Raw genomic sequence first — 25322 nt, 5'->3', positions numbered from 1 at the left:
CTGCCCTTTTGCACGGGAGCTTTGGAGGAAGGTAGGCCCACTTTTGAAGTGGGCCTGCGGCCTAAAAGATTTTAATCACGAATGTGTCTTTTACGGTCTTTTTAACTGCCCCAATTTTAAACAGCAGATGATCTGCTGGATGATTATTAATTGTTTTAAAAATGCCATCTGGAAAGTTAGGAACATCTTACTTTTTAAACATGATTTTATTGATGTTAAAAACTGTATAAAGCTGGCCCTGAGTGAGATGTACATCTATTACCTAAGAGACAAGAAACAGTTGGGGGCCAGCGAGGCAGCATCCATGTGGTGTCTGCCTCTATGGAACGAAATAACAATATAATCAGTTTTTATGACATTTGTATAATGTTTTATCCTGCCATTTTTATTTTTTCTCCTTTTATTACTGGTTTTATTATTTGTATTTTAAAACTTTTGTGAACCTTTTATTATTTTGCATTTTAAATTTTGTATGGTTTCTTATTTATTCAATAAAATTTTGTTGAAACCTTATCTGTTCTTATCAGTTTAATATCTGATACGTCCCCTATCTGGGGACCATATATTAAATGGATTTTTGAGAACGGGGGCCGATTTCGAAGCTTGCTTCCGTCGCCCTATGCATTGACCCGATATGGCAGTATCTTCGGGTACAGTGCACCACCCCCTTACAGGGTTAAAAAGAAAGATTCCTACTTTCATTGCTACCTGCTTGCTGGCTAGCCAGCTAGCCAGCCCTGTGGGCCTTGCTGCTGCAGCCAAAAAACAAAAGGTGGTGCTGCTGCTGCTGCTTCTGCTGCTTCTGCTTGTGTCTGGCCGCTGTTGGAGCGTCCAGGCACAGGACTTCTGCTGCTGCTGACTAAATGGCCTCCTTAATTGGATCATTTGAGTAGCCAGCACACCTGTGCAGGTAGGGCATGACATGATAGGCAGCTGCCTTGATAGCGGGTGGGTGCTGAATGTTCCTAATTGACAAAATAAGATTAATGCTTATGAAGAAATATAAAATCTCATCCCTTCCCCAATATCGCACCACACCCCTACCCCTTAATTCCCTGGTTGAACTTGATGGACATATGTCTTTTTTCGACCGTACTAACTATGTAACTATGTAACATAACATGGGGGGGGGGGGGGGGGGGGTCTCCTGGCTGTTCACACAGGTGTGTCATTGCTGTACATTGACCATGCATTGCTTCTGTGGTATTGCAAAGGCAAAGACAAATGCTTCCAGCCATCCATTGCACTAATGGATTGGTCATCAGCTGGCTGTCTATGTCCCGCATCAATATAGACCAAAGTACAGAGGGTTAGGCTATGCTATTGTGCACCTACCTGATGCATCAGAAGGTGCGAGGCCCTTGCTAAATTCTGTGCACAGACTTTGAGATCTATACTTTAGACTGTATCTAAACCTGCTCCAACATGGACTGACATTCTGGCCTACTTTCAGCCGATGCGACTTGTCTGTCGCTGAACAGTCGCTTTTTATGTATTCAGCACCTATGTATAATGTTGTAAAAATGCTCTAGAAGCTAAAGTCGCAGAAATGTCACACATATTTGGCCTGCAACTTTCTGTGCGACAAATTCAGACAGGAAAAATCAGTATAAATCCTTAGAAAATTATCCCCCAGTGTCTCCATCTGCTGGCGGTATTGAATAAGCATTGCTGCACTGATGGGGTATGCATTAGACGAAAAAAAAGAAGAAAAAGAAGAATAATACGCCCAGAAAAGAGGCGAAAAGGAGAAAAACGTAAAAAAACGTGAAAAAAAAGTAAGAGGAAGAGAAGGGAAAAAAAGGTGGAAATGGGTTTAAAAGTGATTTCGGCGGAGAAATATATATATATATATATATATATATATATATATATATATATATACGCGCACACACACACATATATATAAACGTATTCTCCGTTGAGATATTGCAGCCGCTGCTGTGTCCAGGCCCAGGAGCCTTAGCACTGTGCTGTGATGTCACTCAATACCACTGACATCACTAGGTGTAAACAACATCTCTCCTTTGCTGTGTATGTGACTATGGAGCTGTTTGGTGATGTCGTCTATTATGGCCTTCATAGAAGCAACAGGAGATTGTTGCATCCATCTAGAACCCTCAGAACTACAGTGCTATGATGTCACTCACTTCCACAGGCCTTGCAGAGTGTAAACAACAACAACCCAGCTTTGTTGTGTATGTAACCATAGGGATTTGTGATGTCACCTAGAACCTTCACAGCAGCGACAGCTTTATGAGGAGCATCAGCACTGCTCTGCCTGAGCAGAACCATCACCGCCATAGGTTGTCAAATAACCCGGATTTAACCCACACAGGTAAGTCCAATGGGGTGCAGGCATGTCCTCTATGCTTACAGCTTCCCGTGGGTGTTGGTTTGATACCGTTTGGGGACAGCCAAGGAGGCATCTGCAGGCAACAAAGGTAGGTGTGTGCTTGTGTGTGTGTTTCCTATGCAGATCCTAAGCCCAGTGTCACATGCAAGTAGGAGGAGTAAGAAGGGTTCCTGGCAAATCCGGGTTATGGATTGCATTTAAAAAGGCCCCGTGGGAGTGCAATGGGCCCCTGTCTTGCTGCTTAGCAATAATGGTATGGGTTTAGGTTCTGCTGTGTGTACTGGTGGTTGACTGCCCCCCAGCCCAGAGTGTGCATGGAAAATTGTCTGGCAGCCTCCCTGACAGCAAGCAGTGATAGTGCCCATGAAGGGGACCTTGTTGGGCCCGCCCCTTTCACGGTTATCGCTTCTCGGCCTTTTGGCTAAGATCAAGTGTAGTATCTGTTCTTATCAGTTTAATATCTGATACGTCCCCTATCTGGGGACCATATATTAAATGGATTTTTGAGAACGGGGGCCGATTTCGAAGCTTGCTTCCGTCGCCCTATGCATTGACCCGATATGGCAGTATCTTCGGGTACAGTGCACCACCCCCTTACAGGGTTAAAAAGAAAGATTCCTACTTTCATTGCTACCTGCTTGCTGGCTAGCCAGCTAGCCAGCCCTGTGGGCCTTGCTGCTGCAGCCAAAAAACAAAAGGTGGTGCTGCTGCTGCTGCTTCTGCTGCTTCTGCTTGTGTCTGGCCGCTGTTGGAGCGTCCAGGCACAGGACTTCTGCTGCTGCTGACTAAATGGCCTCCTTAATTGGATCATTTGAGTAGCCCGCACACCTGTGCAGGTAGGGCATGACATGATAGGCAGCTGCCTTGATAGCGGGTGGGTGCTGAATGTTCCTAATTGACAAAATAAGATTAATGCTTATGAAGAAATATAAAATCTCATCCCTTCCCCAATATCGCGCCACACCCCTACCCCTTAATTCCCTGGTTGAACTTGATGGACATATGTCTTTTTTCGACCGTACTAACTATGTAACTATGTAACATAACATGGGGGGGGGGGGGTCTCCTGGCTGTTCACACAGGTGTGTCATTGCTGTACATTGACCATGCATTGCTTCTGTGGTATTGCAAAGGCAAAGACAAATGCTTCCAGCCATCCATTGCACTAATGGATTGGTCATCAGCTGGCTGTCTATGTCCCGCATCAATATAGACCAAAGTACAGAGGGTTAGGCTATGCTATTGTGCACCTACCTGATGCATCAGAAGGTGCGAGGCCCTTGCTAAATTCTGTGCACAGACTTTGAGATCTATACTTTAGACTGTATCTAAACCTGCTCCAACATGGACTGACATTCTGGCCTACTTTCAGCCGATGCGACTTGTCTGTCGCTGAACAGTCGCTTTTTATGTATTCAGCACCTATGTATAATGTTGTAAAAATGCTCTAGAAGCTAAAGTCGCAGAAATGTCACACATATTTGGCCTGCAACTTTCTGTGCGACAAATTCAGACAGGAAAAATCAGTATAAATCCTTAGAAAATTATCCCCCAGTGTCTCCATCTGCTGGCGGTATTGAATAAGCATTGCTGCACTGATGGGGTATGCATTAGACGAAAAAAAAGAAGAAAAAGAAGAATAATACGCCCAGAAAAGAGGCGAAAAGGAGAAAAACGTAAAAAAACGTGAAAAAAAAGTAAGAGGAAGAGAAGGGAAAAAAAGGTGGAAATGGGTTTAAAAGTGATTTCGGCGGAGAATATATATATATATATATATATATATATATATATATATATATACGCGCACACACACACATATATATAAACGTATTCTCCGTTGAGATATTGCAGCCGCTGCTGTGTCCAGGCCCAGGAGCCTTAGCACTGTGCTGTGATGTCACTCAATACCACTGACATCACTAGGTGTAAACAACATCTCTCCTTTGCTGTGTATGTGACTATGGAGCTGTTTGGTGATGTCGTCTATTATGGCCTTCATAGAAGCAACAGGAGATTGTTGCATCCATCTAGAACCCTCAGAACTACAGTGCTATGATGTCACTCACTTCCACAGGCCTTGCAGAGTGTAAACAACAACAACCCAGCTTTGTTGTGTATGTAACCATAGGGATTTGTGATGTCACCTAGAACCTTCACAGCAGCGACAGCTTTATGAGGAGCATCAGCACTGCTCTGCCTGAGCAGAACCATCACCGCCATAGGTTGTCAAATAACCCGGATTTAACCCACACAGGTAAGTCCAATGGGGTGCAGGCATGTCCTCTATGCTTACAGCTTCCCGTGGGTGTTGGTTTGATACCGTTTGGGGACAGCCAAGGAGGCATCTGCAGGCAACAAAGGTAGGTGTGTGCTTGTGTGTGTGTTTCCTATGCAGATCCTAAGCCCAGTGTCACATGCAAGTAGGAGGAGTAAGAAGGGTTCCTGGCAAATCCGGGTTATGGATTGCATTTAAAAAGGCCCCGTGGGAGTGCAATGGGCCCCTGTCTTGCTGCTTAGCAATAATGGTATGGGTTTAGGTTCTGCTGTGTGTACTGGTGGTTGACTGCCCCCCAGCCCAGAGTGTGCATGGAAAATTGTCTGGCAGCCTCCCTGACAGCAAGCAGTGATAGTGCCCATGAAGGGGACCTTGTTGGGCCCGCCCCTTTCACGGTTATCGCTTCTCGGCCTTTTGGCTAAGATCAAGTGTAGTATCTGTTCTTATCAGTTTAATATCTGATACGTCCCCTATCTGGGGACCATATATTAAATGGATTTTTGAGAACGGGGGCCGATTTCGAAGCTTGCTTCCGTCGCCCTATGCATTGACCCGATATGGCAGTATCTTCGGGTACAGTGCACCACCCCCTTACAGGGTTAAAAAGAAAGATTCCTACTTTCATTGCTACCTGCTTGCTGGCTAGCCAGCTAGCCAGCCCTGTGGGCCTTGCTGCTGCAGCCAAAAAACAAAAGGTGGTGCTGCTTCTGCTGCTTCTGCTTGTGTCTGGCCGCTGTTGGAGCGTCCAGGCACAGGACTTCTGCTGCTGCTGACTAAATGGCCTCCTTAATTGGATCATTTGAGTAGCCAGCACACCTGTGCAGGTAGGGCATGACATGATAGGCAGCTGCCTTGATAGCGGGTGGGTGCTGAATGTTCCTAATTGACAAAATAAGATTAATGCTTATGAAGAAATATAAAATCTCATCCCTTCCCCAATATCGCGCCACACCCCTACCCCTTAATTCCCTGGTTGAACTTGATGGACATATGTCTTTTTTCGACCGTACTAACTATGTAACTATGTAACATAACATGGGGGGGGGGGGGGGGGGGGGTCTCCTGGCTGTTCACACAGGTGTGTCATTGCTGTACATTGACCATGCATTGCTTCTGTGGTATTGCAAAGGCAAAGACAAATGCTTCCAGCCATCCATTGCACTAATGGATTGGTCATCAGCTGGCTGTCTATGTCCCGCATCAATATAGACCAAAGTACAGAGGGTTAGGCTATGCTATTGTGCACCTACCTGATGCATCAGAAGGTGCGAGGCCCTTGCTAAATTCTGTGCACAGACTTTGAGATCTATACTTTAGACTGTATCTAAACCTGCTCCAACATGGACTGACATTCTGGCCTACTTTCAGCCGATGCGACTTGTCTGTCGCTGAACAGTCGCTTTTTATGTATTCAGCACCTATGTATAATGTTGTAAAAATGCTCTAGAAGCTAAAGTCGCAGAAATGTCACACATATTTGGCCTGCAACTTTCTGTGCGACAAATTCAGACAGGAAAAATCAGTATAAATCCTTAGAAAATTATCCCCCAGTGTCTCCATCTGCTGGCGGTATTGAATAAGCATTGCTGCACTGATGGGGTATGCATTAGACGAAAAAAAAGAAGAAAAAGAAGAATAATACGCCCAGAAAAGAGGCGAAAAGGAGAAAAACGTAAAAAAACGTGAAAAAAAAGTAAGAGGAAGAGAAGGGAAAAAAAGGTGGAAATGGGTTTAAAAGTGATTTCGGCGGAGAATATATATATATATATATATATATATATATATATATATATATATACGCGCACACACACACATATATATAAACGTATTCTCCGTTGAGATATTGCAGCCGCTGCTGTGTCCAGGCCCAGGAGCCTTAGCACTGTGCTGTGATGTCACTCAATACCACTGACATCACTAGGTGTAAACAACATCTCTCCTTTGCTGTGTATGTGACTATGGAGCTGTTTGGTGATGTCGTCTATTATGGCCTTCATAGAAGCAACAGGAGATTGTTGCATCCATCTAGAACCCTCAGAACTACAGTGCTATGATGTCACTCACTTCCACAGGCCTTGCAGAGTGTAAACAACAACAACCCAGCTTTGTTGTGTATGTAACCATAGGGATTTGTGATGTCACCTAGAACCTTCACAGCAGCGACAACTTTATGAGGAGCATCAGCACTGCTCTGCCTGAGCAGAACCATCACCGCCATAGGTTGTCAAATAACCCGGATTTAACCCACACAGGTAAGTCCAATGGGGTGCAGGCATGTCCTCTATGCTTACAGCTTCCCGTGGGTGTTGGTTTGATACCGTTTGGGGACAGCCAAGGAGGCATCTGCAGGCAACAAAGGTAGGTGTGTGCTTGTGTGTGTGTTTCCTATGCAGATCCTAAGCCCAGTGTCACATGCAAGTAGGAGGAGTAAGAAGGGTTCCTGGCAAATCCGGGTTATGGATTGCATTTAAAAAGGCCCCGTGGGAGTGCAATGGGCCCCTGTCTTGCTGCTTAGCAATAATGGTATGGGTTTAGGTTCTGCTGTGTGTACTGGTGGTTGACTGCCCCCCAGCCCAGAGTGTGCATGGAAAATTGTCTGGCAGCCTCCCTGACAGCAAGCAGTGATAGTGCCCATGAAGGGGACCTTGTTGGGCCCGCCCCTTTCACGGTTATCGCTTCTCGGCCTTTTGGCTAAGATCAAGTGTAGTATCTGCATTTGGTCTGGTCGGAAGGTGTCTGTGGTACCCCGCTTCTCGGCCTTGGGGGATTGTCTCTCCTTACGGAGGGACTTCACCCCCTTGCTGCTATTGGGGAGCGGGCTTAGTCCACGGACAACGGGTTGCGATCCCCCTGTCTCTGGGACCTTGTGTCTCAGAAGGCATTTTCGGTACGTTGAGCGTTACCTGTAGCTTCGGAAGCACCTAGGGTACCCCCGACCTCTGCCTTGGGTAAGGGTTCCGCTTTTATAGCGGGATTCCGAGCCCCTGCTGCTATTGGGGAAGGGGCTTAGTCCCTGGGTGTGGAAGATGCCGTTCTCCTGGGCTTTCCCCTCTGGGGAAATGTCGATGCGAAATACCATCCGCATAGAGGTGTCGGAGAGCCATCGTCAGTTGAAGAACCTCCGCTTCATTGCGGAGGTGATTCTTCTTGACTACTTCCGCCTCAATAGGGAGGACATCCTGTGTCTAAATGACCAGGAAAGCCGTGGCCTGTATACCGTCACCTTCACGGCCACGGCGTGTTGCGATAACATCTATGCAACCTTGTCTGGTGCGGACCAGAGGGACGATCGACTCGACGGTCTTTCGTTCCAGTTCCTCTATGGTGAGGAACATATACCGTTGGTGGTGGCTATGCACAGCCCTCATGTGACCACGGAGGATATAGCCACTTTTCTTCGGCGATACTGCGAAGAGGTGCGATTCGCAAACAAAATCTTGAACTCCGTGCGGTTCTGGAACGGCAAGAGGAAGTTCTGGGTCAAGCTCCGTAAGGATCCCGGTGGTATTGGGGGTCTTTGCCATCCGCCCCCAAATTTTGCCATCGGGAGAGTTCGGGGCTTCCTGTTCTATCCTCAAATGCCTATGTATTGCCGAAATTGCTTGAGGTTTGGCCACACCCAGGAGACCTGCGGCGCGGAGCGTGTGATTCGCTGCAATAGGTGTGGCCAAGAAGGTCACATAGCCTCAAGATGTAGCCATACGATAAGGTGCAACCTCTGCGGAGAGGAAAATCACGATTTTAATTCCTGTCCCCATAAAGCAAAAACTACGATGGGTGGGTCAAGGCTGGGCCCACCCAAACAGGGGACAGGACAAAAGACGTCCTTTTTTAAGATGCCCAAACCCCAGATGGCAGGTACTGATGGGTCCAGGCCCAAGACCTCTGGTGCTCCATCGGGGGGCCCACCGGTGGTAGTGCTAGGGGGAGGCCATGGGGATTCCACGAAGCCCGGGCGGGTGATCGAGTTTACTGCCCGGGAAATTGAAAGACGTCGATCGACTTCCTACCTGGCTCAAGAGCCCGCCGAAACTTCTGAAGGGGGCTCACCTGTGGCGGGTGGCAGCCGACGGGCCTCGGTGGGGGCAAAAGTGGACCCAAAATTGCAGCATAAGCCAGGTACTGGCTTGGCCCAGGGTCGCCCTGCTCCGGACGAAGAGGCCCCGGTGAAAGCCCGCCGGAAGGGGAGCCAGGTGGCCAGGTCTGAGCCCGGTCCTGTTACTCCGCCTATACAGGACAGGGCCAAGAAGACAAGTGGCGCCAAACCAGGGTTTGCTGCCCCGCCAGCAGTGGACCCGGTGGGTAAAACTGGCCATCGTCGATCGATGGGGAAGTTGGAGCAACAGTCCTCAGCAACGCTTGCTGGGGAACAAGCGATGAAAACTTCCCAAGGTAGCGGCAAAGGTTCCGGAAAAGAGGCCTCACAGGCCCCTGTGCAGCAGTTCCAGTCGTCAAATGATGAAAGAAGACGCAGATCCATCAGCCGGGGGCCAGAGATTACATCGAGTGAGAGCAACACAGAGGATATGGACAGCAGTGTGACATTTAAAAGACAAAGAGAAGAAGAAGAGGAAGACATTCAAAGGAAAGCGGCGTGCCGTAGTTCGGACGAGAGCGAGCTCAGGGTCGGGGCATCATCGATCTCAAGCTCCGACCCTCAGAACATCAAGGAGCTGATGACCCCGCAGGCGGGGGATGACGGTACGCAGCTTATTATTGACTTTGATTCTCCAAGCACGGACTCTCCATAAACTATGCCTATCCCTGTAAAAATTGCCTCACTCAATGTGAGGTCCTTAAAGAGCCCTGATCGCAGGGCTGCTTTATTTTCTTATCTAGAGACATGTGACTTTGACCTTTGCCTGCTACAAGAATGTGGAATCCCTAGTAAAATGGACTATAAAGACTTAAAAGAAGACTGGAAGCTGGGCCCATCCATATGGTCCGGTGCAAATGACTGTCGTTCTGTGGGTGTTGGGCTGCTCTGCCGAGGCCAGTCCTTTTCTATTCATACAGTAACTGAGATTGTGCCTGGCAGAGCTCTTTTAATTCATCTATATTTTAATGGACTTTTAATTCGTGTTTTAAATGTGTATGCCCCTCCTGATAAACAGGAGCGGGCAGAACTATTTGAAATTTTACCACTGTTTTGTGTTGGGTCTTCCCCCCTGCTGGTGGGAGGTGATTTTAACTGCATACGTGATGGGGAACACCGGCAGGGTGGGGATATTAATCGTAAAGACCGCACTTCTTACCTGCTTAAAAATTTTATTGATGATTTTAATTTGAAAGATTGCTGGAAGGATCTCTTGCCGGAGGACCCAGGCGCCACATGGTCCAATGGAAGAGTGAGCTCCAGAATCGATTTTATTTTTTCCTCTAGAGCTTTTAAACCCCTGAAATGCACGCTCGAGCAGAATATCTTCTCTGATCATAAGCTCCTCTTGGTGGGCCTGGAGCTAGAGGGGGAGCAAAAAGCAAAAAGGGGCCTCTGGAGATTAAACACCACACTCCTAGAGGACCCTGAGATAAAAGAGGAGTTTGTGCGGACCTACCAATGCTGGCAATCACAAAGAAAACCCCACGAGCCTATGCTGCACTGGTGGGAGGGCACCAAATCTAAAATCAGATTTTTTTTTATCAAAGCAGGTAAGAAGAAGGCAAAAATGGAAAAACAGTGGTTTTATGTTCTTAACATGCGTTTAAATGTACTTTTTAAATTGAAAGAAGCTGGTATGGATGTAGAAAATGATATTTTAAACCTTAAAACTGAAATAAAACATGCCATAGAAAAGAAAGGGAAACAAATCATTTTTAACTCACATGTGCAGCACCTGGAGGAGGGCGAGAAATGTTCCCGTTTCTTTTTTAAAAAAGTGATGAATAGGAGGGATATCATCCAAAACCTTGAGGGTGAATCCACTCCAAAAGGCATGTTAGATGCAGTTTTTAACTTCTACCAGCTTCTTTTTAATAAGAAAGATCTTAATCCATCCTTTTTAGAACATGTTCTTAATTCCCTTGATTTTAAGCTAGATGTTTTAGACCAGGAGGTTTTATCCCGTGATCTTAACTTAGATGAACTTTTATTTGTTTTTAAAAGTTTTTCTAGTGGGAAGGCCCCTGGGGAAGATGGTTTACCCATCGAATTTTATTTAGCTTTTTGGGATATTTTAAAGGATGATATGGTTTTATTGTATAAAGAAACTTTTATTGTTAATGAACTTCCCCCTTCCTGGAGGAGGGGGATTGTATCATTACTTTTTAAAAAGGGTGAAAAGGATATGCTAAAAAATTGGCGCCCCATCACACTTTTAAATGTTGATTATAAAGTTTTAGCCAAGTTATTAGCTGTCCGTTTTAAACCTTTCATTCATAAATTAATTCACCCAAATCAGGTTTGTGGGGTACCTGGAAGGTCTATAGCTGAATCCCTAAATATTTTAAGAGATGTTTTATGGTATTTTAAGGATAGAAATCAAACTGTAGCAATTTTATCCTTAGACTTTGAAAAAGCCTTTGATAGGGTCTCCCATGAATACCTGTTTTTAGTTCTTAAAAAGATGGCAGTGCCTGAAACGATTTTAAGCCGAATCATGCTTTTATACCGATCCTGTTTTAGTCAAGTCTCTGTTAATGGCTTTTTAACCAGCGGTGTTCCTCTTTTATCAGGTGTCAAACAGGGCTGCCCCCTGTCCCCACTCCTTTTTATTTGCGCAATCGAACCACTGATGGCCCTCCTCAGAAAAGACCGGGTAGTAAGAGGCGTACCGATACCTGGTGGAGGAGGGACCCATCTAAAGGTGTTGGGGTACATGGATGATGTCACCATACTGTGCCCGGACTCTCCATCCATGAGGGGGGCATTGAGGAACACCAGCTATTTCTGCGAGGTCTCTGGTTTTAAGCTAAACACAGATAAATGTGACTGTTTTTATATTGGCTCCTGGGATTCATCCATCACCCCAGGAGTCACAATGCAACAGGATCAAATTAAAGTTTTAGGTATTGTTTTTAACCAGGTCAATGATGGGAGCCCTAACTGGGATTCAGCTATAGCTAAGATGGAGAAGAAGATTTTAATGTGGAATCTTAGAAACCTTACCATGGAGGGGAAGATTTTAATAATAAAGATGGTTTTACTCCCTATTATGCTATACATTGCCATGGTATTTCCTCCATCTATTTTATACATTAAAAAAGTAACTAGAATTGTTTTTACTTTTTTATGGGGTTCAAAAATGGAGAAATTAAAGCGTGATTTTATGTACAAAAGTAAAGATAATGGCGGGAAAGATGTTCCTAACCTTTTTACTTTCTTTTACATAAAGTATTTCTGTTTCTGTTTTAAAATTATTAAATCCGATGGCATTTTTAGCTGCTTTTTAAGGTACGCTGCGGGCATGGTTTTTAAAAGATGGTTGCGCATCCCTCTGAACGCTCCGGTGCTTCTGTGTCCCCCAAAACATTATGTGGTGTTGGAAAAGACAGTCAGGCTCCTAGGTCTCCAAGATTTGGAGCCTGACATACTGGGGGACCAGAGAAAGGTATCAAAGGTCCTCAGGCGGAGTGAGGTTACCCTGGCAGTGTCCAATTTCACACAGGCAAGATCCAAAAAGGTATGGCGGAACGTGTACGGGAAGTTTCTGGCGAATGTACACAGGGATCTTGCCTGGGCAATCGTCCACCAGTGCCTCCCTACTCGTGAGTTTCAGCACAGGCGAGGACTGGTGGCGAGAGCCAAGTGCCCGAGAGATGGCTGCGGAGTGGACGAAACGGTGCTGCACATATTTTGGAACTGCCCTTTTGCACGGGAGCTTTGGAGGAAGGTAGGCCCACTTTTGAAGTGGGCCTGCGGCCTAAAAGATTTTAATCACGAATGTGTCTTTTACGGTCTTTTTAACTGCCCCAATTTTAAACAGCAGATGATCTGCTGGATGATTATTAATTGTTTTAAAAATGCCATCTGGAAAGTTAGGAACATCTTACTTTTTAAACATGATTTTATTGATGTTAAAAACTGTATAAAGCTGGCCCTGAGTGAGATGTACATCTATTACCTAAGAGACAAGAAACAGTTGGGGGCCAGCGAGGCAGCATCCATGTGGTGTCTGCCTCTATGGAACGAAATAACAGTATAATCAGTTTTTATGACATTTGTATAATGTTTTATCCTGCCATTTTTATTTTTTCTCCTTTTATTACTGGTTTTATTATTTGTATTTTAAAACTTTTGTGAACCTTTTATTATTTTGCATTTTAAATTTTGTATGGTTTCTTATTTATTCAATAAAATTTTGTTGAAACCTTATCTGTTCTTATCAGTTTAATATCTGATACGTCCCCTATCTGGGGACCATATATTAAATGGATTTTTGAGAACGGGGGCCGATTTCGAAGCTTGCTTCCGTCGCCCTATGCATTGACCCGATATGGCAGTATCTTCGGGTACAGTGCACCACCCCCTTACAGGGTTAAAAAGAAAGATTCCTACTTTCATTGCTACCTGCTTGCTGGCTAGCCAGCTAGCCAGCCCTGTGGGCCTTGCTGCTGCAGCCAAAAAACAAAAGGTGGTGCTGCTGCTGCTGCTTCTGCTGCTTCTGCTTGTGTCTGGCCGCTGTTGGAGCGTCCAGGCACAGGACTTCTGCTGCTGCTGACTAAATGACCTCCTTAATTGGATCATTTGAGTAGCCAGCACACCTGTGCAGGTAGGGCATGACATGATAGGCAGCTGCCTTGATAGCGGGTGGGTGCTGAATGTTCCTAATTGACAAAATAAGATTAATGCTTATGAAGAAATATAAAATCTCATCCCTTCCCCAATATCGCACCACACCCCTACCCCTTAATTCCCTGGTTGAACTTGATGGACATATGTCTTTTTTCGACCGTACTAACTATGTAACTATGTAACATAACATGGGGGGGGGGGGGGGGGGGTCTCCTGGCTGTTCACACAGGTGTGTCATTGCTGTACATTGACCATGCATTGCTTCTGTGGTATTGCAAAGGCAAAGACAAATGCTTCCAGCCATCCATTGCACTAATGGATTGGTCATCAGCTGGCTGTCTATGTCCCGCATCAATATAGACCAAAGTACAGAGGGTTAGGCTATGCTATTGTGCACCTACCTGATGCATCAGAAGGTGCGAGGCCCTTGCTAAATTCTGTGCACAGACTTTGAGATCTATACTTTAGACTGTATCTAAACCTGCTCCAACATGGACTGACATTCTGGCCTACTTTCAGCCGATGCGACTTGTCTGTCGCTGAACAGTCGCTTTTTATGTATTCAGCACCTATGTATAATGTTGTAAAAATGCTCTAGAAGCTAAAGTCGCAGAAATGTCACACATATTTGGCCTGCAACTTTCTGTGCGACAAATTCAGACAGGAAAAATCAGTATAAATCCTTAGAAAATTATCCCCCAGTGTCTCCATCTGCTGGCGGTATTGAATAAGCATTGCTGCACTGATGGGGTATGCATTAGACGAAAAAAAAGAAGAAAAAGAAGAATAATACGCCCAGAAAAGAGGCGAAAAGGAGAAAAACGTAAAAAAACGTGAAAAAAAAGTAAGAGGAAGAGAAGGGAAAAAAAGGTGGAAATGGGTTTAAAAGTGATTTCGGCGGAGAATATATATATATATATATATATATATATATATATACGCGCACACACACACATATATATAAACGTATTCTCCGTTGAGATATTGCAGCCGCTGCTGTGTCCAGGCCCAGGAGCCTTAGCACTGTGCTGTGATGTCACTCAATACCACTGACATCACTAGGTGTAAACAACATCTCTCCTTTGCTGTGTATGTGACTATGGAGCTGTTTGGTGATGTCGTCTATTATGGCCTTCATAGAAGCAACAGGAGATTGTTGCATCCATCTAGAACCCTCAGAACTACAGTGCTATGATGTCACTCACTTCCACAGGCCTTGCAGAGTGTAAACAACAACAACCCAGCTTTGTTGTGTATGTAACCATAGGGATTTGTGATGTCACCTAGAACCTTCACAGCAGCGACAGCTTTATGAGGAGCATCAGCACTGCTCTGCCTGAGCAGAACCATCACCGCCATAGGTTGTCAAATAACCCGGATTTAACCCACACAGGTAAGTCCAATGGGGTGCAGGCATGTCCTCTATGCTTACAGCTTCCCGTGGGTGTTGGTTTGATACCGTTTGGGGACAGCCAAGGAGGCATCTGCAGGCAACAAAGGTAGGTGTGTGCTTGTGTGTGTGTTTCCTATGCAGATCCTAAGCCCAGTGTCACATGCAAGTAGGAGGAGTAAGAAGGGTTCCTGGCAAATCCGGGTTATGGATTGCATTTAAAAAGGCCCCGTGGGAGTGCAATGGGCCCCTGTCTTGCTGCTTAGCAATAATGGTATGGGTTTAGGTTCTGCTGTGTGTACTGGTGGTTGACTGCCCCCCAGCCCAGAGTGTGCATGGAAAATTGTCTGGCAGCCTCCCTGACAGCAAGCAGTGATAGTGCCCATGAAGGGGACCTTGTTGGGCCCGCCCCTTTCACGGTTATCGCTTCTCGGCCTTTTGGCTAAGATCAAGTGTAGTATCTGTTCTTATCAGTTTAATATCTGATACGTCCCCTATCTGGGGACCATATATTAAATGGATTTTTGAGAACGGGGGCCGATTTCGAAGCTTGCTTCCGTCGCCCTATGCATTGACCCGATATGGCAGTATCTTCGGGTACAGTGCACCACCCCCTTACAGGGTTAAAAAGAAAGATTCCTACTTTCATTGCTACCTGCTTGCTGGCTAGCCAGCTAGCCAGCCCTGTGGGCCTTGCTGCTGCAGCCAAAAAACAAAAGGTGGTGCTGCTGCTGCTGCTTCTGCTGCTTCTGCTTGTGTCTGGCCGCTGTTGGAGCGTCCAGGCACAGGACTTCTGCTGCTGCTGACTAAATGGCCTCCTTAATTGGATCATTTGAGTAGCCAGCACACCTGTGCAGGTAGGGCATGACATGATAGGCAGCTGCCTTGATAGCGGGTGGGTGCTGAATGTTCCTAATTGACAAAATAAGATTAATGCTTATGAAGAAATATAAAATCTCATCCCTTCCCCAATATCGCGCCACACCCCTACCCCTTAATTCCCTGGTTGAACTTGATGGACATATGTCTTTTTTCGACCGTACTAACTATGTAACTATGTAACATAACATGGGGGGGGGGGGGGGGTCTCCTGGCTGTTCACACAGGTGTGTCATTGCTGTACATTGACCATGCATTGCTTCTGTGGTATTGCAAAGGCAAAGACAAATGCTTCCAGCCATCCATTGCACTAATGGATTGGTCATCAGCTGGCTGTCTATGTCCCGCATCAATATAGACCAAAGTACAGAGGGTTAGGCTATGCTATTGTGCACCTACCTGATGCATCAGAAGGTGCGAGGCCCTTGCTAAATTCTGTGCACAGACTTTGAGATCTATACTTTAGACTGTATCTAAACCTGCTCCAACATGGACTGACATTCTGGCCTACTTTCAGCCGATGCGACTTGTCTGTCGCTGAACAGTCGCTTTTTATGTATTCAGCACCTATGTATAATGTTGTAAAAATGCTCTAGAAGCTAAAGTCGCAGAAATGTCACACATATTTGGCCTGCAACTTTCTGTGCGACAAATTCAGACAGGAAAAATCAGTATAAATCCTTAGAAAATTATCCCCCAGTGTCTCCATCTGCTGGCGGTATTGAATAAGCATTGCTGCACTGATGGGGTATGCATTAGACGAAAAAAAAGAAGAAAAAGAAGAATAATACGCCCAGAAAAGAGGCGAAAAGGAGAAAAACGTAAAAAAACGTGAAAAAAAAGTAAGAGGAAGAGAAGGGAAAAAAAGGTGGAAATGGGTTTAAAAGTGATTTCGGCGGAGAAATATATATATATATATATATATATATATATATATACGCGCACACACACACATATATATAAACGTATTCTCCGTTGAGATATTGCAGCCGCTGCTGTGTCCAGGCCCAGGAGCCTTAGCACTGTGCTGTGATGTCACTCAATACCACTGACATCACTAGGTGTAAACAACATCTCTCCTTTGCTGTGTATGTGACTATGGAGCTGTTTGGTGATGTCGTCTATTATGGCCTTCATAGAAGCAACAGGAGATTGTTGCATCCATCTAGAACCCTCAGAACTACAGTGCTATGATGTCACTCACTTCCACAGGCCTTGCAGAGTGTAAACAACAACAACCCAGCTTTGTTGTGTATGTAACCATAGGGATTTGTGATGTCACCTAGAACCTTCACAGCAGCGACAGCTTTATGAGGAGCATCAGCACTGCTCTGCCTGAGCAGAACCATCACCGCCATAGGTTGTCAAATAACCCGGATTTAACCCACACAGGTAAGTCCAATGGGGTGCAGGCATGTCCTCTATGCTTACAGCTTCCCGTGGGTGTTGGTTTGATACCGTTTGGGGACAGCCAAGGAGGCATCTGCAGGCAACAAAGGTAGGTGTGTGCTTGTGTGTGTGTTTCCTATGCAGATCCTAAGCCCAGTGTCACATGCAAGTAGGAGGAGTAAGAAGGGTTCCTGGCAAATCCGGGTTATGGATTGCATTTAAAAAGGCCCCGTGGGAGTGCAATGGGCCCCTGTCTTGCTGCTTAGCAATAATGGTATGGGTTTAGGTTCTGCTGTGTGTACTGGTGGTTGACTGCCCCCCAGCCCAGAGTGTGCATGGAAAATTGTCTGGCAGCCTCCCTGACAGCAAGCAGTGATAGTGCCCATGAAGGGGACCTTGTTGGGCCCGCCCCTTTCACGGTTATCGCTTCTCGGCCTTTTGGCTAAGATCAAGTGTAGTATCTGTTCTTATCAGTTTAATATCTGATACGTCCCCTATCTGGGGACCATATATTAAATGGATTTTTGAGAACGGGGGCCGATTTCGAAGCTTGCTTCCGTCGCCCTATGCATTGACCCGATATGGCAGTATCTTCGGGTACAGTGCACCACCCCCTTACAGGGTTAAAAAGAAAGATTCCTACTTTCATTGCTACCTGCTTGCTGGCTAGCCAGCTAGCCAGCCCTGTGGGCCTTGCTGCTGCAGCCAAAAAACAAAAGGTGGTGCTGCTGCTGCTGCTTCTGCTGCTTCTGCTTGTGTCTGGCCGCTGTTGGAGCGTCCAGGCACAGGACTTCTGCTGCTGCTGACTAAATGGCCTCCTTAATTGGATCATTTGAGTAGCCAGCACACCTGTGCAGGTAGGGCATGACATGATAGGCAGCTGCCTTGATAGCGGGTGGGTGCTGAATGTTCCTAATTGACAAAATAAGATTAATGCTTATGAAGAAATATAAAATCTCATCCCTTCCCCAATATCGCGCCACACCCCTACCCCTTAATTCCCTGGTTGAACTTGATGGACATATGTCTTTTTTCGACCGTACTAACTATGTAACTATGTAACATAACATGGGGGGGGGGGGGGGGTCTCCTGGCTGTTCACACAGGTGTGTCATTGCTGTACATTGACCATGCATTGCTTCTGTGGTATTGCAAAGGCAAAGACAAATGCTTCCAGCCATCCATTGCACTAATGGATTGGTCATCAGCTGGCTGTCTATGTCCCGCATCAATATAGACCAAAGTACAGAGGGTTAGGCTATGCTATTGTGCACCTACCTGATGCATCAGAAGGTGCGAGGCCCTTGCTAAATTCTGTGCACAGACTTTGAGATCTATACTTTAGACTGTATCTAAACCTGCTCCAACATGGACTGACATTCTGGCCTACTTTCAGCCGATGCGACTTGTCTGTCGCTGAACAGTCGCTTTTTATGTATTCAGCACCTATGTATAATGTTGTAAAAATGCTCTTGAAGCTAAAGTCGCAGAAATGTCACACATATTTGGCCTGCAACTTTCTGTGCGACAAATTCAGACAGGAAAAATCAGTATAAATCCTTAGAAAATTATCCCCCAGTGTCTCCATCTGCTGGCGGTATTGAATAAGCATTGCTGCACTGATGGGGTATGCATTAGACGAAAAAAAAGAAGAAAAAGAAGAATAATACGCCCAGAAAAGAGGCGAAAAGGAGAAAAACGTAAAAAAACGTGAAAAAAAAGTAAGAGGAAGAGAAGGGAAAAAAAGGTGGAAATGGGTTTAAAAGTGATTTCGGCGGAGAAATATATATATATATATATATATATATATATATATATATATATATATATATATACGCGCACACACACACATATATATAAACGTATTCTCCGTTGAGATATTGCAGCCGCTGCTGTGTCCAGGCCCAGGAGCCTTAGCACTGTGCTGTGATGTCACTCAATACCACTGACATCACTAGGTGTAAACAACATCTCTCCTTTGCTGTGTATGTGACTATGGAGCTGTTTGGTGATGTCGTCTATTATGGCCTTCATAGAAGCAACAGGAGATTGTTGCATCCATCTAGAACCCTCAGAACTACAGTGCTATGATGTCACTCACTTCCACAGGCCTTGCAGAGTGTAAACAACAACAACCCAGCTTTGTTGTGTATGTAACCATAGGGATTTGTGATGTCACCTGGAACCTTCACAGCAGCGACAGCTTTATGAGGAGCATCAGCACTGCTCTGCCTGAGCAGAACCATCACCGCCATAGGTTGTCAAATAACCCGGATTTAACCCACACAGGTAAGTCCAATGGGGTGCAGGCATGTCCTCTATGCTTACAGCTTCCCGTGGGTGTTGGTTTGATACCGTTTGGGGACAGCCAAGGAGGCATCTGCAGGCAACAAAGGTAGGTGTGTGCTTGTGTGTGTGTTTCCTATGCAGATCCTAAGCCCAGTGTCACATGCAAGTAGGAGGAGTAAGAAGGGTTCCTGGCAAATCCGGGTTATGGATTGCATTTAAAAAGGCCCCGTGGGAGTGCAATGGGCCCCTGTCTTGCTGCTTAGCAATAATGGTATGGGTTTAGGTTCTGCTGTGTGTACTGGTGGTTGACTGCCCCCCAGCCCAGAGTGTGCATGGAAAATTGTCTGGCAGCCTCCCTGACAGCAAGCAGTGATAGTGCCCATGAAGGGGACCTTGTTGGGCCCGCCCCTTTCACGGTTATCGCTTCTCGGCCTTTTGGCTAAGATCAAGTGTAGTATCTGTTCTTATCAGTTTAATATCTGATACGTCCCCTATCTGGGGACCATATATTAAATGGATTTTTGAGAACGGGGGCCGATTTCGAAGCTTGCTTCCGTCGCCCTATGCATTGACCCGATATGGCAGTATCTTCGGGTACAGTGCACCACCCCCTTACAGGGTTAAAAAGAAAGATTCCTACTTTCATTGCTACCTGCTTGCTGGCTAGCCAGCTAGCCAGCCCTGTGGGCCTTGCTGCTGCAGCCAAAAAACAAAAGGTGGTGCTGCTGCTGCTGCTTCTGCTGCTTCTGCTTGTGTCTGGCCGCTGTTGGAGCGTCCAGGCACAGGACTTCTGCTGCTGCTGACTAAATGGCCTCCTTAATTGGATCATTTGAGTAGCCAGCACACCTGTGCAGGTAGGGCATGACATGATAGGCAGCTGCCTTGATAGCGGGTGGGTGCTGAATGTTCCTAATTGACAAAATAAGATTAATGCTTATGAAGAAATATAAAATCTCATCCCTTCCCCAATATCGCGCCACACCCCTACCCCTTAATTCCCTGGTTGAACTTGATGGACATATGTCTTTTTTCGACCGTACTAACTATGTAACTATGTAACATAACATGGGGGGGGGGGGGGGGGGTCTCCTGGCTGTTCACACAGGTGTGTCATTGCTGTACATTGACCATGCATTGCTTCTGTGGTATTGCAAAGGCAAAGACAAATGCTTCCAGCCATCCATTGCACTAATGGATTGGTCATCAGCTGGCTGTCTATGTCCCGCATCAATATAGACCAAAGTACAGAGGGTTAGGCTATGCTATTGTGCACCTACCTGATGCATCAGAAGGTGCGAGGCCCTTGCTAAATTCTGTGCACAGACTTTGAGATCTATACTTTAGACTGTATCTAAACCTGCTCCAACATGGACTGACATTCTGGCCTACTTTCAGCCGATGAGACTTGTCTGTCGCTGAACAGTCGCTTTTTATGTATTCAGCACCTATGTATAATGTTGTAAAAATGCTCTAGAAGCTAAAGTCGCAGAAATGTCACACATATTTGGCCTGCAACTTTCTGTGCGACAAATTCAGACAGGAAAAATCAGTATAAATCCTTAGAAAATTATCCCCCAGTGTCTCCATCTGCTGGCGGTATTGAATAAGCATTGCTGCACTGATGGGGTATGCATTAGACGAAAAAAAAGAAGAAAAAGAAGAATAATACGCCCAGAAAAGAGGCGAAAAGGAGAAAAACGTAAAAAAACGTGAAAAAAAAGTAAGAGGAAGAGAAGGGAAAAAAAGGTGGAAATGGGTTTAAAAGTGATTTCGGCGGAGAAATATATATATATATATATATATATATATATATATATATATATATACGCGCACACACACACATATATATAAACGTATTCTCCGTTGAGATATTGCAGCCGCTGCTGTGTCCAGGCCCAGGAGCCTTAGCACTGTGCTGTGATGTCACTCAATACCACTGACATCACTAGGTGTAAACAACATCTCTCCTTTGCTGTGTATGTGACTATGGAGCTGTTTGGTGATGTCGTCTATTATGGCCTTCATAGAAGCAACAGGAGATTGTTGCATCCATCTAGAACCCTCAGAACTACAGTGCTATGATGTCACTCACTTCCACAGGCCTTGCAGAGTGTAAACAACAACAACCCAGCTTTGTTGTGTATGTAACCATAGGGATTTGTGATGTCACCTAGAACCTTCACAGCAGCGACAGCTTTATGAGGAGCATCAGCACTGCTCTGCCTGAGCAGAACCATCACCGCCATAGGTTGTCAAATAACCCGGATTTAACCCACACAGGTAAGTCCAATGGGGTGCAGGCATGTCCTCTATGCTTACAGCTTCCCGTGGGTGTTGGTTTGATACCGTTTGGGGACAGCCAAGGAGGCATCTGCAGGCAACAAAGGTAGGTGTGTGCTTGTGTGTGTGTTTCCTATGCAGATCCTAAGCCCAGTGTCACATGCAAGTAGGAGGAGTAAGAAGGGTTCCTGGCAAATCCGGGTTATGGATTGCATTTAAAAAGGCCCCGTGGGAGTGCAATGGGCCCCTGTCTTGCTGCTTAGCAATAATGGTATGGGTTTAGGTTCTGCTGTGTGTACTGGTGGTTGACTGCCCCCCAGCCCAGAGTGTGCATGGAAAATTGTCTGGCAGCCTCCCTGACAGCAAGCAGTGATAGTGCCCATGAAGGGGACCTTGTTGGGCCCGCCCCTTTCACGGTTATCGCTTCTCGGCCTTTTGGCTAAGATCAAGTGTAGTATCTGTTCTTATCAGTTTAATATCTGATACGTCCCCTATCTGGGGACCATATATTAAATGGATTTTTGAGAACGGGGGCCGATTTCGAAGCTTGCTTCCGTCGCCCTATGCATTGACCCGATATGGCAGTATCTTCGGGTACAGTGCACCACCCCCTTACAGGGTTAAAAAGAAAGATTCCTACTTTCATTGCTACCTGCTTGCTGGCTAGCCAGCTAGCCAGCCCTGTGGGCCTTGCTGCTGCAGCCAAAAAACAAAAGGTGGTGCTGCTGCTGCTGCTTCTGCTGCTTCTGCTTGTGTCTGGCCGCTGTTGGAGCGTCCAGGCACAGGACTTCTGCTGCTGCTGACTAAATGGCCTCCTTAATTGGATCATTTGAGTAGCCAGCACACCTGTGCAGGTAGGGCATGACATGATAGGCAGCTGCCTTGATAGCGGGTGGGTGCTGAATGTTCCTAATTGACAAAATAAGATTAATGCTTATGAAGAAATATAAAATCTCATCCCTTCCCCAATATCGCGCCACACCCCTACCCCTTAATTCCCTGGTTGAACTTGATGGACATATGTCTTTTTTCGACCGTACTAACTATGTAACTATGTAACATAACATGGGGGGGGGGGGGGGGTCTCCTGGCTGTTCACACAGGTGTGTCATTGCTGTACATTGACCATGCATTGCTTCTGTGGTATTGCAAAGGCAAAGACAAATGCTTCCAGCCATCCATTGCACTAATGGATTGGTCATCAGCTGGCTGTCTATGTCCCGCATCAATATAGACCAAAGTACAGAGGGTTAGGCTATGCTATTGTGCACCTACCTGATGCATCAGAAGGTGCGAGGCCCTTGCTAAATTCTGTGCACAGACTTTGAGATCTATACTTTAGACTGTATCTAAACCTGCTCCAACATGGACTGACATTCTGGCCTACTTTCAGCCGATGCGACTTGTCTGTCGCTGAACAGTCGCTTTTTATGTATTCAGCACCTATGTATAATGTTGTAAAAATGCTCTAGAAGCTAAAGTCGCAGAAATGTCACACATATTTGGCCTGCAACTTTCTGTGCGACAAATTCAGACAGGAAAAATCAGTATAAATCCTTAGAAAATTATCCCCCAGTGTCTCCATCTGCTGGCGGTATTGAATAAGCATTGCTGCACTGATGGGGTATGCATTAGACGAAAAAAAAGAAGAAAAAGAAGAATAATACGCCCAGAAAAGAGGCGAAAAGGAGAAAAACGTAAAAAAACGTGAAAAAAAAGTAAGAGGAAGAGAAGGGAAAAAAAGGTGGAAATGGGTTTAAAAGTGATTTCGGCGGAGAAATATATATATATATATATATATATATATATATATATATATATATATACGCGCACACACACACATATATATAAACGTATTCTCCGTTGAGATATTGCAGCCGCTGCTGTGTCCAGGCCCAGGAGCCTTAGCACTGTGCTGTGATGTCACTCAATACCACTGACATCACTAGGTGTAAACAACATCTCTCCTTTGCTGTGTATGTGACTATGGAGCTGTTTGGTGATGTCGTCTATTATGGCCTTCATAGAAGCAACAGGAGATTGTTGCATCCATCTAGAACCCTCAGAACTACAGTGCTATGATGTCACTCACTTCCACAGGCCTTGCAGAGTGTAAACAACAACAACCCAGCTTTGTTGTGTATGTAACCATAGGGATTTGTGATGTCACCTAGAACCTTCACAGCAGCGACAGCTTTATGAGGAGCATCAGCACTGCTCTGCCTGAGCAGAACCATCACCGCCATAGGTTGTCAAATAACCCGGATTTAACCCACACAGGTAAGTCCAATGGGGTGCAGGCATGTCCTCTATGCTTACAGCTTCCCGTGGGTGTTGGTTTGATACCGTTTGGGGACAGCCAAGGAGGCATCTGCAGGCAACAAAGGTAGGTGTGTGCTTGTGTGTGTGTTTCCTATGCAGATCCTAAGCCCAGTGTCACATGCAAGTAGGAGGAGTAAGAAGGGTTCCTGGCAAATCCGGGTTATGGATTGCATTTAAAAAGGCCCCGTGGGAGTGCAATGGGCCCCTGTCTTGCTGCTTAGCAATAATGGTATGGGTTTAGGTTCTGCTGTGTGTACTGGTGGTTGACTGCCCCCCAGCCCAGAGTGTGCATGGAAAATTGTCTGGCAGCCTCCCTGACAGCAAGCAGTGATAGTGCCCATGAAGGGGACCTTGTTGGGCCCGCCCCTTTCACGGTTATCGCTTCTCGGCCTTTTGGCTAAGATCAAGTGTAGTATCTGTTCTTATCAGTTTAATATCTGATACGTCCCCTATCTGGGGACCATATATTAAATGGATTTTTGAGAACGGGGGCCGATTTCGAAGCTTGCTTCCGTCGCCCTATGCATTGACCCGATATGGCAGTATCTTCGGGTACAGTGCACCACCCCCTTACAGGGTTAAAAAGAAAGATTCCTACTTTCATTGCTACCTGCTTGCTGGCTAGCCAGCTAGCCAGCCCTGTGGGCCTTGCTGCTGCAGCCAAAAAACAAAAGGTGGTGCTGCTGCTGCTGCTTCTGCTGCTTCTGCTTGTGTCTGGCCGCTGTTGGAGCGTCCAGGCACAGGACTTCTGCTGCTGCTGACTAAATGGCCTCCTTAATTGGATCATTTGAGTAGCCAGCACACCTGTGCAGGTAGGGCATGACATGATAGGCAGCTGCCTTGATAGCGGGTGGGTGCTGAATGTTCCTAATTGACAAAATAAGATTAATGCTTATGAAGAAATATAAAATCTCATCCCTTCCCCAATATCGCGCCACACCCCTACCCCTTAATTCCCTGGTTGAACTTGATGGACATATGTCTTTTTTCGACCGTACTAACTATGTAACTATGTAACATAACATGGGGGGGGGGGGGGGGTCTCCTGGCTGTTCACACAGGTGTGTCATTGCTGTACATTGACCATGCATTGCTTCTGTGGTATTGCAAAGGCAAAGACAAATGCTTCCAGCCATCCATTGCACTAATGGATTGGTCATCAGCTGGCTGTCTATGTCCCGCATCAATATAGACCAAAGTACAGAGGGTTAGGCTATGCTATTGTGCACCTACCTGATGCATCAGAAGGTGCGAGGCCCTTGCTAAATTCTGTGCACAGACTTTGAGATCTATACTTTAGACTGTATCTAAACCTGCTCCAACATGGACTGACATTCTGGCCTACTTTCAGCCGATGCGACTTGTCTGTCGCTGAACAGTCGCTTTTTATGTATTCAGCACCTATGTATAA

General features: G+C 45.8%; 9 non-coding genes and 1 pseudogene across 9 annotated transcripts; all 10 read left to right on the top strand.

Moving 5' to 3' along the window:
• Nucleotides 1–480: 480 nt before the first annotated feature.
• Nucleotides 481–666, top strand: LOC130321727 (U2 spliceosomal RNA). Its single transcript, XR_008867409.1, has one exon. It is a non-coding gene; the product is annotated as a U2 spliceosomal RNA (small nuclear RNA).
• Nucleotides 667–2757: 2091 nt separating this feature from the next.
• LOC130321696 (U2 spliceosomal RNA) lies at nucleotides 2758–2948 on the top strand. The gene has a single exon (XR_008867381.1). It is a non-coding gene; the product is annotated as a U2 spliceosomal RNA (small nuclear RNA).
• A 2081-nt stretch (nucleotides 2949–5029) lies between these two features.
• On the top strand, nucleotides 5030–5220 carry LOC130321695 (U2 spliceosomal RNA). Its single transcript, XR_008867380.1, has one exon. It is a non-coding gene; the product is annotated as a U2 spliceosomal RNA (small nuclear RNA).
• Nucleotides 5221–7302: 2082 nt separating this feature from the next.
• LOC130321741 (U2 spliceosomal RNA) lies at nucleotides 7303–7520 on the top strand (annotated as a pseudogene).
• Nucleotides 7521–12909: 5389 nt separating this feature from the next.
• Nucleotides 12910–13095, top strand: LOC130321726 (U2 spliceosomal RNA). Its single transcript, XR_008867408.1, has one exon. It is a non-coding gene; the product is annotated as a U2 spliceosomal RNA (small nuclear RNA).
• Nucleotides 13096–15174: 2079 nt separating this feature from the next.
• Nucleotides 15175–15365, top strand: LOC130321694 (U2 spliceosomal RNA). Its single transcript, XR_008867379.1, has one exon. It is a non-coding gene; the product is annotated as a U2 spliceosomal RNA (small nuclear RNA).
• A 2077-nt stretch (nucleotides 15366–17442) lies between these two features.
• LOC130321693 (U2 spliceosomal RNA) lies at nucleotides 17443–17633 on the top strand. Its single transcript, XR_008867378.1, has one exon. It is a non-coding gene; the product is annotated as a U2 spliceosomal RNA (small nuclear RNA).
• A 2095-nt stretch (nucleotides 17634–19728) lies between these two features.
• Nucleotides 19729–19919, top strand: LOC130321692 (U2 spliceosomal RNA). Its single transcript, XR_008867377.1, has one exon. It is a non-coding gene; the product is annotated as a U2 spliceosomal RNA (small nuclear RNA).
• Nucleotides 19920–22008: 2089 nt separating this feature from the next.
• On the top strand, nucleotides 22009–22199 carry LOC130321690 (U2 spliceosomal RNA). The gene has a single exon (XR_008867376.1). It is a non-coding gene; the product is annotated as a U2 spliceosomal RNA (small nuclear RNA).
• A 2089-nt stretch (nucleotides 22200–24288) lies between these two features.
• On the top strand, nucleotides 24289–24479 carry LOC130321689 (U2 spliceosomal RNA). The gene has a single exon (XR_008867375.1). It is a non-coding gene; the product is annotated as a U2 spliceosomal RNA (small nuclear RNA).
• The last annotated feature ends 843 nt before the right edge of the window (nucleotides 24480–25322 follow it).

Source organism: Hyla sarda, unplaced genomic scaffold, assembly GCF_029499605.1.
Source record: "Hyla sarda isolate aHylSar1 unplaced genomic scaffold, aHylSar1.hap1 scaffold_228, whole genome shotgun sequence".
Lineage (NCBI taxonomy): Eukaryota > Metazoa > Chordata > Amphibia > Anura > Hylidae > Hyla > Hyla sarda.
The sequence above is the reverse complement of the archived record's forward strand: the minus strand, read 5'-3'. Positions and strand labels throughout refer to the sequence as shown.